Source organism: Camelus bactrianus, chromosome 20 (genome assembly GCF_048773025.1).
Source record: "Camelus bactrianus isolate YW-2024 breed Bactrian camel chromosome 20, ASM4877302v1, whole genome shotgun sequence".
NCBI lineage: Eukaryota > Metazoa > Chordata > Mammalia > Artiodactyla > Camelidae > Camelus > Camelus bactrianus.
In genome coordinates, this window is record NC_133558.1 from 2,156,002 (window position 1) to 2,170,387 (window position 14,386).

General features: G+C 50.2%; 1 long non-coding RNA gene across 3 annotated transcripts; it reads left to right on the forward strand.

The window, feature by feature from the left end:
* The first annotated feature begins 109 nt into the window (after window positions 1–109).
* On the forward strand, window positions 110–13,589 carry LOC123612367 (uncharacterized). 3 transcript variants are annotated; one of them, XR_006719574.2, is made up of 4 exons: window positions 110–7,279; window positions 7,751–7,798; window positions 8,736–12,723; window positions 13,453–13,589. It is a non-coding gene; the product is annotated as an uncharacterized LOC123612367 (long non-coding RNA). The 3 variants fall into 3 exon arrangements; XR_012500901.1 differs by having other exon boundaries at window positions 110–6,933; window positions 7,076–7,279; window positions 7,751–12,723; XR_012500900.1 differs by having other exon boundaries at window positions 7,751–12,723.
* The last annotated feature ends 797 nt before the right edge of the window (window positions 13,590–14,386 follow it).

The following is a 14,386-nucleotide window of genomic DNA, read 5'->3' on the forward strand; positions in this document are numbered from 1 at the left end:
AGCGCCGGCCCCGCCTCCGCGCCCCCGCCCCGCCCGGCCCGCCCGCCCGCCCGCCGCCTCCCACCGCTCTCGGCCCCGAGCCGCCGGCCGAGACGGGACCGGACTCAGGGCGGGGTGGGGGTGGCCGGCCTGCGCTCGCCGGGTTCCCGGAGAGTCTTCTCTCTTTCTGTTTCTCCATCCTCAGGGACTCTCGGGCCTGGGGCTGCGCGCCCCACGCGGCCCGCGACGGGGTGGCAGCCGCACAACTGCGGGGCAGGGGGCGGGGGCGGGGGCGGGGCGCACCCGCTCCGGGGACCCGGTGCCGGGACCATGTGCCAGGTTCCCGTCTGCGCGCCGCCCACCCATCCCCCGGGGCCGGGGCGGGCTGGGGGCCGAAGTCCGCCCTCCCCGCCCCGCGTCCCCCGCGCATTCCTTTCGTGCCACTGTCGGGCCACCGCCTGGACGCGGCTGGAGACAGACGGGGACTCGGCGGCACAGACGACGCGGCAGGCCCGCGCCAGCCAGCCACGGAGAAACCGGGATTCACAGCGGCCTGTTCCTTAGGCTGTTCCTAATTGGGAGGTAATTTCAAACGATAGTTCAAGAATCAAAAGTTAGTCCAAGAATTGGAAGTTGGTTCCACAGTGTCTGGAGTGACCTGACACGGGTGCTTTGCAGTTTTAGAAGGTCTCTGAAGCCCAGCTAGGGCCCAGAAGCAGAACGGGCCGAGAGCAGGCAGCCGGTCACTTGACTGAAGCCAGGCAGAGAGGAGTGTCCCCCCGCTACCCAGCCCCCAACACACACACACACACACGTCCCTCACCACCTCCAGCCTCACTCAGGCTGCTCCAGTGACTTGCCATGTCACATCTTCAAACTTCATCACCCGAGTTCAGTACACCGGGAAGAGAAGGTATTTTCCACAACCTGGAGACCCCTCAACGTGGTGGCAAACAGTAAGTGCTGGTGACTGATGGCCTGAGCACTTAGTGTGCAGGAGGGCCATGAGGGCGGAGGCTGGGGCAGCCGGCAGAGCTGAGTCCCACCGCCCCCGACAAGGCCCCATTCAGGCCTCCCCTCATCCTCCCTGGGCACGCGCCCCTCTCTCCCACTGCCTCTGGGCCGAGCGGCAACCCTGCAACTTTAAAGGCCAGAATTAAGATGCTTCTATGCGTCCTACAAAATCTTCCCTAGGAACAACCAGGGCTTCCTGTTGCCTGGAGACCTGACTTTGCGAGGCTGCCCTCCAGATGTGTGGGGCACTCTGGTCACTAAAGAGGAGGAAGCATTTCCTGTCAGCGATGTTTGCTTGTCTGAAGAGACCTGGAACCAGAGAGCAGAAATAGCAGCGGCCCAGTGTCACTGATCATTGCAGAAACGCACAGCGAGACACCACGGACTGCTGACTTTTAGTTCACTGAGTTGATACAGATTTTTTTTTTAATCTATTAAGAAAAATGATCCAAAATCTGGAAATAAGACCAAAAGGATAGTGATGCTTTCAACATATTGAAGCGTTGTTTAAAGCCTAAGGTTACGTGCTTTTCTAGGAGAACGCACCACTGTTTGATGTTGCTGTTCACTATTAATGGAAGGCCAAGACCCCATGAGGTTATGTATCAACTTGTAGAGAAGCAAATAAAATAATTCTTGTCCCAAAGAAAAGGTAACTTCAAAGGGTATAATGTATTGTCCTGTAGAACATTAACCATTTACACACCTGGCCTAGCAATCTTATTTTGATATAGCTTAAGGACTGTATAAACCCGTTTCCGCAAATGGTCTTTGAATCAGCTTCTTCATCTTACAGATTTCCTCATCCATTAATGAGGTGAATACACTCTTGGCACGTGGGCATGCCATATTTGTAGAAACATTTGAAAGTCATTTAACTTTTGAAAATTATACTTGGGCAAGTCTAACAAGAACAAGAATTTTTGCAAGGTTGTAGAGGTGCTTAACTTCACGCACTGATTTTGGGGGAATCCATTGGAAAAGGCCTTTGGAAGGCAGGGGTTGTTAAAACTGAAAATGTGCATCACTTCTGATCCAACACTTCCTCCTCTAGGAGTCAAGCCTAGAGAAACATTTCTACTCGGGCACTAACAGAAATGTACATTCACTGTTGCAGTGTTCACCACAGCGAGAAACTGAAAAGGACTTAAATGCCCATCAAAAGTGGAACGATTAAATTAGTAGCATGTATGTGATGGGATACTATACAGCCACAAAAAATGAACCAGTCCTAAAAATATGGATGGATCTCAGAAACATGTCAGTGGAAAAACTGGCAATGAAAATGACTGACGGGTACAGTGTCATGGATATATGATAAAACAGCGCTAAATCTGGAAAGATACTTGCCAACAGAAAGGTGCCTTTGGGGTAGTGAACAAAGTCTGGATGAGAGGATGTCAGCAGGGACTTTTGATTTGTCTGGAGTGTTCTTTATACATTTCTGAATTCAGTGACTGCACATGTTACTTGTGTAATTTTTTAAAGGGGTCTATAGGGCGCTGTGCATAGCTGGAATTAAATAGAGTGTACCCAGGGCTGGACTCTGGGCAGTGAGAATGAATCCTGTTGAGAATTTCTTCTTGGTGTTTTTCTGTTACTTAAATATTTTCTGATGATGATGATGATGATTAAAGAATCTCAGAAATAAGTACTAGGACTTCAGACCCCTGGTCCCGCCCAGCACTGAATCCCACCGAATGACCTGACACTGCTCACATGAACGCTCTTTGCCTTGATTTGCCTTTCCACGAGTCAGGAATTTAAAGCTGAAATGTAAAAAGCCCACGTCTGCGGTGAGGACAAAGAAAATGGTAGACGGCTGAAAGGGTGCTGTAACAGGTCTTAGAACCGTGTTATGTAAACGTTAGGAACAGACGCAGAGCAGGTGGGTGGTTTCAGGTGGTAAATGGAGCTGATTCGCCTGTGGCTACACAATGGACGAGAGGCGCCCGCTGGGTCACCTGCCGGCTTCCAGGCCCGGGTAGAGTTACGCAGGTGTGTCCGAGGGGCTGGGTGGCAGGCAGGAGCCTGGGAAACCAGACACTCTCATCTGATTCTTACAAGTCAAGACCGGGAGTAGAGGCTTCGTGAAATTCAAAGCCTGTTCTTCTGAGGGGATGTTTATTTTTCTGTTTAGTTTTCTTTCTGTGGTTGCTTTGTTTGGGCTTAGATCATTATTATTTAAGATCTATCGTTTCTCTCTAAGCCTCACAGTTAAGGAGAAAAAGCCAAAGTTGGTGTCACTCCAGGTCACCCTCTGGGTCCCACTCCATCTGCAAATGCCAACGTAGTAGGAGGGTGGGAGCCACAGCCAGGAAGCGAAACTGAGGCGGGGGGCCCCAGGGTGGCCCTAAGCCCACAAGTTCCAGTTTGTAACCACCCCTACCCCTCCTCTACCTCCCCCACATGCAGAGTTAGAGCTAAAAGTCTTTTGCATGAGTGCCTGGCCTTGGGGTGAGTTTTGTAAACCAGTCACAGGAGCCCCACAGTCTGCTTTGGGTTTTGCCTCACCGGCTGCTCTGGACACGGTCGGGTGGCTGGGTGAGCACCCTGTAAACTCAGCCCTTCTCTGTTCCCCTCCAGACGAGCAGCCACAATGGGGCTGCTGTGGACGTTTTAGACACATAGATTGGTCTGACCCTCATGACAGCCCTCCGGGATGGGGCAGGCAGAATAACGGCCCCTGCAGGTGAGGAAACTGGGGCTCCAGGTGGGGCTGATGCGCCCCAAGCCCAGGTCTCCCTGCGGATCCCACCAGCCTCACCTGAACGCGGTCCCGGCATGCGGCTTCCTTTACCGGCTCAAAGCATCACCCACACGGATGGTGGATGTCGGGCTCCCAGGCCTGGCGGGCCTCCCCACTTCGCCACCTCCCTGGGGCCCCGGATTCCCACATCCCAGTGGGCCTGGGAATCCCCTGGGAGCCTGTTAAAAAGCAGACCCTGGTTCGGTGGGCTGGGTGGGGAACTTGCACTTCTGACAAGTCCCCAGGAGGTCCCAGGGCTCATCTTCTGCAGGTCATTCTAGTAGCAAGGCTGACTCTCACCTCAACCAGACAAAGCGGGTCTGGGCGGTGTACCCTCTCTGAGTGTCTGCATCTGTCCGTAACTGTAACTAAGTGTTAATCAGGTTTTCCTGGCTGGAATGCCGCCTCCCTGAGGACAGGCTGTAACTGCCTCCTTTGTGCTTTTATCCCCGGCACCTAGCACCGTGCCTGGCTCACTAAACAGCTGTCAAACCAATGAAACGAGTGAAGGAAACGAACGGCTGAGCCCAGAGCCACCACTGTTCCTCCCACCAGAGCGATGCCATCCCTCTGTGTCCATTTGGGAAGGTTCACAGTCTATCATCAACTCAGATTTTCCCGAAGACCCAAATCCCAGGCATCGAACCATCGTAAAAGGGGTCCATGGTGATCGTCTCTCAGGAAGGGGGTTACAGACTGTTACTTTCTTTTGTGCACTTTTCCTGTTTCCCAAGTTGACTGCAATAAGCGAGAGTCACTGCAGTAATTCAAAGGGAACTGAGGCTTCATGGCATCGGGTTCCTCCTTGTACCACCTGTGCGGCCACCTCTCCTCTGTCACTGCAGGTGCTGAGCTGGCTGTGTCCCAGTGTCCCCGTTTCCTGACTACAAAGAAGGTGGGGCTACAGGTACCACTGAGACTGTTACTCCCAAGGAGTCTGAACCCCATTCCTTCATCTCTGCCTGTTCCTGCCAACCTGGACACTGTTTCACGATGCCCCTTTTCCGAGGATGGAATTTTATTACTTAAGGCCTGGGTAACAGCTTTCCCCCTTACGTGCAGCTCAGGTGTCTGCGCAAACTTAAGTTGCCATTTTTAACATGATGCTAAAAAAAATTGGGGAAAACCCAAGGCTGTTTATGACTACTATCAGCACTAATCACAGCATTAAACATTCCCGTTGAGAAGGGTTGCTGGAGTTTTACACTTTTCACTTACCAACATTCAGTAAATATTCTTAAAACAAATACATAACTTGGGCGAGGTCATTCAGCAAACAGCCTGTGGACAAACGAAGCTTCTGTGTCTCTTCCCCACACCCACTCCACTCTCCCCAGTGGTTTGGATGCACGAATATATGATTTAACACGATTATGTTTGGCTTGAAGCTAAGCATTGTCCTCACGCTGCCAGCTTGCTGACACGTTCATTCAAGCTGCCTTCTACGGGCTGCCAAGAGCAGAGCTAGTGAGCAAGTTTGGGGAAACTGCGTGGAAAAACTAAAGAAAGTTTAAAGATCACGACTGAATTATTTGGGCATCAGCACTGTCACTTGGGACATAGCTCCTGACTATAACGTTTGTACGCAGACTGTTTCATCAGGACAAACTTCAGGCCTCTGTGCAGGGCTGCATTAAGTAAGGAGTCGTCGTCACTGCAAGGGCTCCGCCTTTCCTTATATTCCGGGCAGAAATAAAGTTCAATGCCTGATTTTTGTTCTTACTGGTTCTGAGCTAACATAGCTGCTCATATGAACCAGCAATATAAGCCCAAAAGAAGCTGTAAAATTTTAAAATACTTCCTGCATAGATGGAGTGATACAGAGACATAGGTATGTCTTAGTTGATTCCACAAAAAATTTAAGATGACTTGCCAAAAATATATATACAATACAAAGTACGTAAATTGGAATTGAAGGCCAGGGGAAATATAGGAGAAGAAGGAGCAGAGAAAGGCGGTGCCCAGTTATGCAGGTGACAGAACCTCACTCGGTTACTAAATGTGGTTTGCAAATGGCATTCCTCCAATGGATTCTCACCTCAGAGTTAAATTCCAGAACCGCAGCCTGGCCTCCAAGACGCAGGACCTGCTGCATACGTCGCCCGACCATCACTCCAGCCCCCGGCCCTGCTCCCACCCGCCACCCTCAATCCAGCCCTCTTCGGACACGCCCAGCAGGTCCCTCAGGCCAGCTCCACACCGCCGGCCATTCCTTGACTTCTGCATGGCCACGTGTGCCGCTGCCACGTGCCCTCCCTGTCCCCACTCCCTTCCCCCACCTCCCAGAGCACCCTGCAGCACGGTCCCCACACGCCCCCAGTGACAGGCCCTTTCCATTCCCCTCTTTCCAAGGCAAGAACTCTTCCTCCTGACCCTCTGTGGCTGGTTTTTTTTTTTAATCTCAACAGCATCCTTCTGGGATGGAGAACCCTTGTTTACTTCTCCTTGTCTTCTTGACACAGTCATTCTAGTTCTTCTTGACGGTTAGTCTAAGAAAATGTGGGAAAATGTTCATCAAGATAATGTTGGAAGGTGTCTTCTACTGGCCAAGAGTCCCAGATGACCGTTCCTTTACAGCAAATAATGACATCCCGGTTTCCTTTTCGACTTTTGTGACTCATTATATTTTCATTCGCAGATGTGTTCAGTGCAGGCAACGCTGTATGAATAAAGCCTCTAATTTTAGCCTCTCTCCTTCTCTCTGGTTGACCTGGATATTGACTTCCAAGGAGCAGCCCAAGTGACTTAACTCGGTTGTCTACACATCCCAAGTATTTCAACCAATTGTCAAATTTCTGCTACCCGTTGCCCCGTAACTGTGACTGCCTCACCACTGGGGCTTAAATTCTGCCCAGGCACAAAGGGCTCAGTGAACTGAAACCAGAAAAAAGCTCAGGGCAACGGAACAAATGCCCACATCTTGGCTCAAGGAGTTGACTTTTATAGAAGTAAGTACATTTGTAAGAGTTGTTATGATGAATTGCTCTGACAGTCTTCCAGACAGGGAAATAGCTGAAGTTTCTTTTCCCAAGGGCTCCTTAAATCAAACATTCAAAATGACCTGGCTTCCATTGGCCCAGAGCAGAAGTCATAAGATTGAAAAAGTAAGTAAATAAAGTTTTAAAGAGATGGAGAAAACACTGCTCTCTGAAAATACCCGATTCAGACCAGTGATTGAATAGGAGCTGAGGGTACGTGGAATGTTTGCTTCCTCCTTATTTCAAACTGTTTAAATTGCTTACGATGATTTTATCCACCCTCTCTGAGCGAGAAGACGTGTGTGCAGGGAAAGCTCAGGCCTGAGGGGATTTCTCTCCACCCCCCACTCCCCAGATATGCATATTCTAGAAAACTCGTGCTGGTCTGGAAGCCAGCTCTGGGTTGAGCTGCAGTTTAGAAGTCAAGCCATTGCAGACTGCTCCGTCAGGCTTTGCTGTTTGTTAATGACCTACTTCAAGTTCAGCAGACCGGCACCTCCTTTGACATTGATTATACTCCTAGAACTCCTCCAAGTTCACCGTCAGCGGATCCTGGACAGTAAGTGAGGTGGTTGTTTGGGTTTGCTGGGGGAATGCATCTGAAAGACAGACTCCACCCAAGGCAGCTGCCCCTCCTCGGCCCCTGACGCAAGGCAGTTTGACTTAAAGGCCATCTCCCCCAGAGAGCTGGTCCACCCGGGAGGCAGGGTGGGCCTGCCCCGGGAACGCGGCCAAGGAGTGCGTGATCTCCATACCCGTGACCACACCCTCCTGTTGTTAAGCACTGTCTAGTCTTCAATGATAGTAGCTCCTGGTGATTAATTTTGCTGCTTTTGGTCGCTGGCAGGGAAACAGGTTTTGACGTGTAGTCAGGATCCTTCCAATTGAGAAAAGATCGCATTGAGGGAGCTGTTTTCCAATTAATCCCAACAATTTTAAGTCCCACATTAGAAAACAATGCAATTCTTCCTAGAAGACAAACACACACAGATGGTTGTGTGACTTAGGGTAACTGTTTCCTTCCAAAAAGGGTCTGAAGTGGCTTCCAAAATGCGGGGTAAAAGAAGGAAACTGACAGGTAAGGATGTTGGGCAGAAACCCGGCATTTCCAAATTACCTTGCTCTCCCGTTCCCCTCTCTGTTCAGTTCACTTCAAGAGGCTTAAGAAACGAGGAAGGAGGGCCGTCCTGGGGAAATGACGCGGGATCTGGGACTGCCCTGCTTCAGCCATGGGCCCACAGCAAACCAAACAGGCCTCGGGGTGCTATTCAGCCCCTTTGTGACACCGTTTAACTGTTACATACACATACAGAATGAAAAGCGTTTTGATAACGTGGGTGAAAATATCTACACATGTCCTAAATCAGCCCACGTCGGGCACCCCGTCCTATCCACCCTGTGCCGCCCGCCTCCTCCCACCGCGAGGCTCAGTCCTCCATAGCTGAACTTCTCCTCTGAATTGGCTCCCAGCTGGGAGGAACAGTCTGTTTTCAAACAAAGGCCACTTCCAGGAACTCATCAGTCAAAGAACTGGTCCAGCATTCTTTCATCTGGGACCAGCGGGCAGGAGGGAGGCAGTGGGAGGGCACTTTTCTGCCTCCTCTGAGTCCGGTGCTTGGTGGTCTCCCGGAGTCTTCAGTGGAACAACAAAATGGCCGGAAAGCACTTAAAAAAAAATTTCTATGACAACGTGTTATGAATGAGCGCACTTCCTAAGGAAATGAAACTCCTAAAAGCCTCTGTGACTTGACTGGTGACCTCAAGAGAAGGTTTGTTTTGTTTTTTGTTTCTCAGCTCACTGATTATAAACCCAGGTTCAAAACCTATGACTTACCTACCCAATGAACCCGTTAATTTTTTAACATGTGAAATAAATATTTGTCACCCCTCCAATTTATTTATTTTTTTAATATTCAGCTAACATGAACTTTCTCTCCCTAGGAAAGTCTCTCTTTGTCATATGTCCGTCAGTTCATCACTCCCTCCTTCACTCATTCAACACGTTTTTATTGCAGGTGGTAAATCTAGTGAGGGCAGCACCACGATGAGCAGGAATCCGTCTATACCTTCGGCTGCTTCTTCATAAAAGATAAACAATCTCTCTGGACCTTAATGAAACAGGAAGAACAAATCTGACTCCATATTATGTCTGTTCCTTTGGCTCAAACCCTGGGCTCTGTTTCCTGGGCTTAGTCATGCTGGTTCTGCACCTTTTGTAAAACACCGCTGCCTAGAGTCTTGAAATGTACAGGAGAGCCCGTTCTCCAGGCTCTGATCTGTGAGGGTGTAATACTTTCCCCATTCACGTAGAGATAAAAAGTTGCAGAATAAAAAATAACATTTGTTTTGTTGGAGGTTTACAGGAACACCATGACCTGACCCACGTGCACAGCTGCAAGAACAAAGGATTCTGACACCAAGACGTTTGCAACAACCAACCCCACCCCCTCCCCTTTTTAGTATAAAAGGAGCCTGAATCCTGACTTGGACAAGATAGTTCTCCAGGACGTTACTCCCCCATCTTCTCAGTCTGCATGCTTTCCAAATAAAGTCATTATTTCTTGCCCCCAACACCTCGTCTCCCCATTTATTGGCCTGTCATGCGGTGAGCAGAATGAGTTTGGACTCGGTAACACTGAGAAATAACCAGGTGGTTAGGGTTTTCATTTATGTTTTTTACATTTAGATTTGCTATCCCGAGAGATCAGGAATTGCTGGCTCGTGAAGAAGAGGACAGAGGAAGGATGACATTTCAGAAGCCCATCACCTGGTACCTCTGATAAGCCCACATATCAATTTTTAATGCCACCACGGTTTCATTTCAAAGCAGAAGAAACTTGTAGCAGACTGTAAGCAGGAGTGCGGCATTCCTGACTGTGATCGAGGCGACCCTGTTTCATGTTTAGTAGGTGGCCGTGCTGTCTACACCTCCTGGAGAACGCTACCTGGAGATAAGGCTTGGGTTTTTCCTATATACCCAGACATCAGACCATTCACTTCTGCATCAATTTTCTCCCCCACTTTAAGGGACCTTTCTCGGTGGTCATGAGTTCATTTATAGACTGACATTTCAAGAGGCCCCGTTTTGGAAGTCTCTAGGAAATTTAAAATAGCACATTAAATTTGTCACAGCAAGTGTCTCCCATTTGCTTTATAAAATTCACATACACATTTCTTGTCCAGGATTTAGGTGGCCCGGGGGAAAAAAGGAGAGAAGTTATGGATACGTAACTTTATGAACAGGAATATCCCAAACTTCCAATCTCATTCTTCTGATGAAAAGAATGATCACCGCTTGGTAAACGTTTGCTGTAAGGACCTTTGCAGAAACACGCTAATAATTACTAGTAGCTAAGAGCGTCGTGTCTGAAAGGAAGGCAGAGACAGGAGAACAGCCCGCTGTCACAGTAGATGGGGAGTAGCCATGCGAACTACAAGGGTAAGGACAAAAATAATTGTTTCATTCTTTCCCCTCCTTTTCACCCTAGTGTGTGGTTCATTTGCATCTTCAGACCCAGGCGGGGGGCTTCCGCCTGTGCCTCCCCAGAGCCACCGACCACTTTCTGTGGAGCCAGCCAGGGGCCAGGAGAGGGGCCGTCCTCTCCAGGGGACAGCTCTGAACCCGTTACAGCTTTTCTTTAAGAAACAAAAGGCCTCGAGATGGCTTTCTTTCTATTTTTCATCACCTCCCCAATACACAGGCACTGTATTTGCATAATGTATTTCTGGTCCGCATGGGACCCCATCTCCAGCTTCCTGAATATGCATCTGATTCTGTGTGATGTCTGAGCGTTGAGCCTCTAATCTCATTACCAGCCTGGGTGCTTCCAGTGAGTTATTCTCTGGGTTTTAGAACTGCACCTCCGATTTGTAAGCCTAGCTAACAATTACATTTTCGTCTCTGAAAGACGTTAAATGAAGGAATGCTTTGTCGGGAGAATAATCAAAGGTCTCAGCATGAGCGGCCCCTTCACCCCCGGCCCAGCGTCCGTGCTAACTCAGTGGAGGCTGGTCACCTAAACCCCCTTCCCCTGGAGCATCCGTCTTCACCTGGGGACCCTTGCAGGGACTACGTTCAAACCACAGCACTGTTGACCCCTCTTCACCAAGATGCTCTGACTTGATCGCCCCAGAGGAGAATCATTTCCCAGGCTTGGAGACAGGGCTGAATTATTGAAGTGCTGACTGAGGGAAACGGCGTGGGAGCCTGGATTGTTGCGACTGGTGAATAAACCGTCCAAGTTAAAGTTGCAAAAAATGTGATAATAATTTCGTGGAGTAAGGTCAAAGGCAGAATCAAAATCACTCTTGAAGGTCACTCCCATTTTTTCGGGTCCTTAGGTTTAGCTGCTCTGGGGCCAAATGCTTTGCCCAGATGATTTCTTTCCACCTTTACCACGATCCTTGGAGGCGGTTTTTATGTGGGTGTGTGTATCCTTGTTATACAGATGAGGAAGTAGAGGCAGGTGACTGTCCCTGGGTCACACGGTGAGAGACGGAGCTGTAACCGGGCCTGCAGGGTTGCATCAATGTGCAGCTTCAATACTCACCCAGTCCTGGGTCTAGCCCTTCAGTGTCTTCCTGCCTTCATGGTGGCTTTCTCAAAACTCCCGGGGCAGGCCCGCGCTCACGTCCAGCCTCTCAGATCTTCCGGGGCGGGCCCACACTCACATCTGACCTCCTTCCCCCAGTCGTGGCTCTGCCAGCTGACACTTGCTTTGCTGCCTTCTTTTTGCCTCGGGGACCTGCTTTCCGCCAAGCTGGGTGCTTCCCCCACCAGGTGCATCACCCGAATCACCTAGGTGCTTATTAAAAACAGAAGTGCCTCAGGATCTCTTCAAGACTCTGAGTCCTGGTCCTGGGGGCGGGCGAGGAGCCGGAAGCATCTCTGCGGCATTCTGATGATCAAGTTGGCAGAGGCGCCATTTCCCCAGTTTCGACTCATGCACCCCTTTCATGTGATACAGCTTCTGAAAAACTCCCTCGAAAAACTTTTAAAAATTATTTCCACATGATGTTAGCCAAAAGTTGTTTTAACTTCAGCATCTTATTTCAGACACTATGAAATCAAAGGATGCCATAAAGTATTTCTAATGCAATGTTAATGACGATCATAATTTGTAAGGCACATTTTCACTTTTTCTCACTTAATGAATAGCTTGCACTATTTAACAGACTTTAATTTTATATAAAAAACACAATTGGTTGACAAGCCAATTTTAAAGTAACTTTGATATTGTGGTTGGTTTGGGCAAACATGAATATTACAATGCAGCTTGAAATGTAACCATGTTAAGTGCATCACAAGCAGATCATAGACTTAATTTTTTAAAGAATTTTCGTATTTTGTTTCAAAACGATAAGGGAGAGGGTGTTTCTTTCGTTAGATTTTGCTTTCGATAAATGGAAAAGCAATTGGATAAACTGGTGTTCTCTCTTTTATTAGACAACGGTTTTGAGACACTCGAGACTGGCATCCTCAAAGAATTTCAAATCTTTGAATGTAACTGGTAGAGTTTTTGAAGCTTATGTGAGGCATGATTGTGCTGTTCTCTTTGTAAACTTGTATTTAAATGTCAATATTCCAAATGCTTTGTTGATTTAACCAGTGGCCCAGAGTGGGCGAGAATTAAACAGGGTAAAACAAAGGCGAAGAATGATGAAAAACCGTGTGGCCGTGAGAGGGCAGGAGAGGTGCTCAGCAAACCGAGGGGCAGGGCGTGACCCCAGCACCTGACGTGGGCGCGCTCCTGGGGACTCAGCGCCAGCCGTTCGGTTGTAAAGGGGAAAATCTCTGAAGAGTTATTTCTCTCATTTGTTATTTTTTAAGGAAGTGTAGGAGCAGGTGCCATTAGCACCTCCGTGACCTGGCCCTTGAACGCTTCCAGTCATCAGCAAGGCTCTCAGTCCTGACCGTCCGTCAGAATCCGTGGATGCCCAGGCCCGGCACACTGTCAACCAGACTCTGGTGGAAGCTTCTAGTGTCAGGACCGGTCTCTGCAAGTGAGTTTAACGTGTGGCCTGAGAATCAGCAACCCAAAGGGATGGGACTCTGTGACAGGCTGAGTAGGGGAAGATGCTTGGGGACAATTAGGCCTAAGCCCTGAAACCCCAGTAGGACCCCGGCCATCTCCCAGAGGCGCCCCCCCCCCCCGACCCCGTGCCTCCTAGGAGTCCACCGTGGCTTAAGGAAAGTGTGAGCCCCGCAAGAAACGCTTTGCCTGAAGGATTCTGGAAATGTGCCTGCAGGTCACTGTTAAAGACTGCACCTTTACAACGCAGGCTTGCTCGGGCCACCCCCGGTCACGGCCCCCGCCCCTCAGTGCCGAAGCTCCCGGGCCCTGCCTCAGCACAGGGCCCTGTAGGAGACGCAAGCCCCGCTCGCACTCAGTCCCGGGTGCTGGCTCTGTGCGTGGCCTCGCTGAGATGGGAGCCCTGAGCCCCCCGGGGACCCCCGGGGCCCCCAGGACAACAGGAGCTGCGGGTCAGCCAGCCCACTTGCGCCTGTGGGAGGGGGTCTCTGAGCTCCGGGCCGTTGGGGTCCCACATCAGGATGGTGGCAGCCTGGCCGGGGGATGCTGGTTGGAGCTGCCCTGGGCCCAGGGGTGGTGGCTGAGCGAGCTGGCCCTGAGGGCGGCCCCTCCTCCCCTGGGCTCTGCTTCTCAGCCAGGAGCTGATTTACTCACCACAGAATTCGCGAGCCAGCCTTTTTGTCTGCTCTTTTCTCTCCAGATAAATAGATCAATGAGTGCTGACTGCCAGCAAAGCAGGAAGAAACTGCGCTCAGCCTCCTGCCTCCCGTCGGACCCTCTCCACCCCAAAAATGGGTCAGGAAAGCGGCTTCAGGGCTGTGTTTCTTTTTCCCGCCACCAACATGTAATTTTCATGCAGCGGCCTGAAGTTCCTTCCAAGAAAACCCAGTGAGATGAAGTCAGCGGGGCGGGTAACGACACGTAGGCTAAAGGCTGTGAGACCCGGGACCGCCAGAGCCCAGGATGCCCGGCTGGAACGGAAGCAGAGCCCTTCTTTAGCAGAAAAGCAGTCCGAGGCCAGTTAACCCAGTTCAGCCAACTCTCCTTCCCGACTCGTAACCGAGATCTGTGTCTATGTTTGAAACCACATTCACGTGAATTTATTTGTCCACAACATCCAGCCATGAACCTCTTGTGGCCTCACAGTGTGTGTGTGTGTGTGTGTGTGTATGTGTGTGTACGTACATGTGTATGTGTGTGTGTGTGTGTGAGTGTGTGTTGACTGTGTGCGTGTAGCACTTTACCTCTCACGCTCCCCGTGGCTCTGGACACCAGCTGTCCTGCCTAAGGAGTGAGATCTGGATATAATACAAAGCCCAGGGGTGCGTCCCCTGTGGATGTGGCATGGATCCCCGGATGTGAGGTTCCTCTCACCCCAGCAGCGGTTCCCAGCCCCCAGTACCTCTAGCTGGTAAAAGTCAGCATGGAAGGCGGTTTCGCAGTATCTGACAGATTGCGCTGATTCCTAATTAGCCCTGTAAACTCCCTTCCCTGTTCTCTGCTTCAGGTCCTTCATGTCCCAACCAGCCTGAAGTTGCTCATGGTGTCTGCATTTGACAGGAAACAGTAATGCTCTCCTCCTTAAAACACTAATCATGCATCATTTCTGTGCTGCCGGGGAAAAAAAAATGACT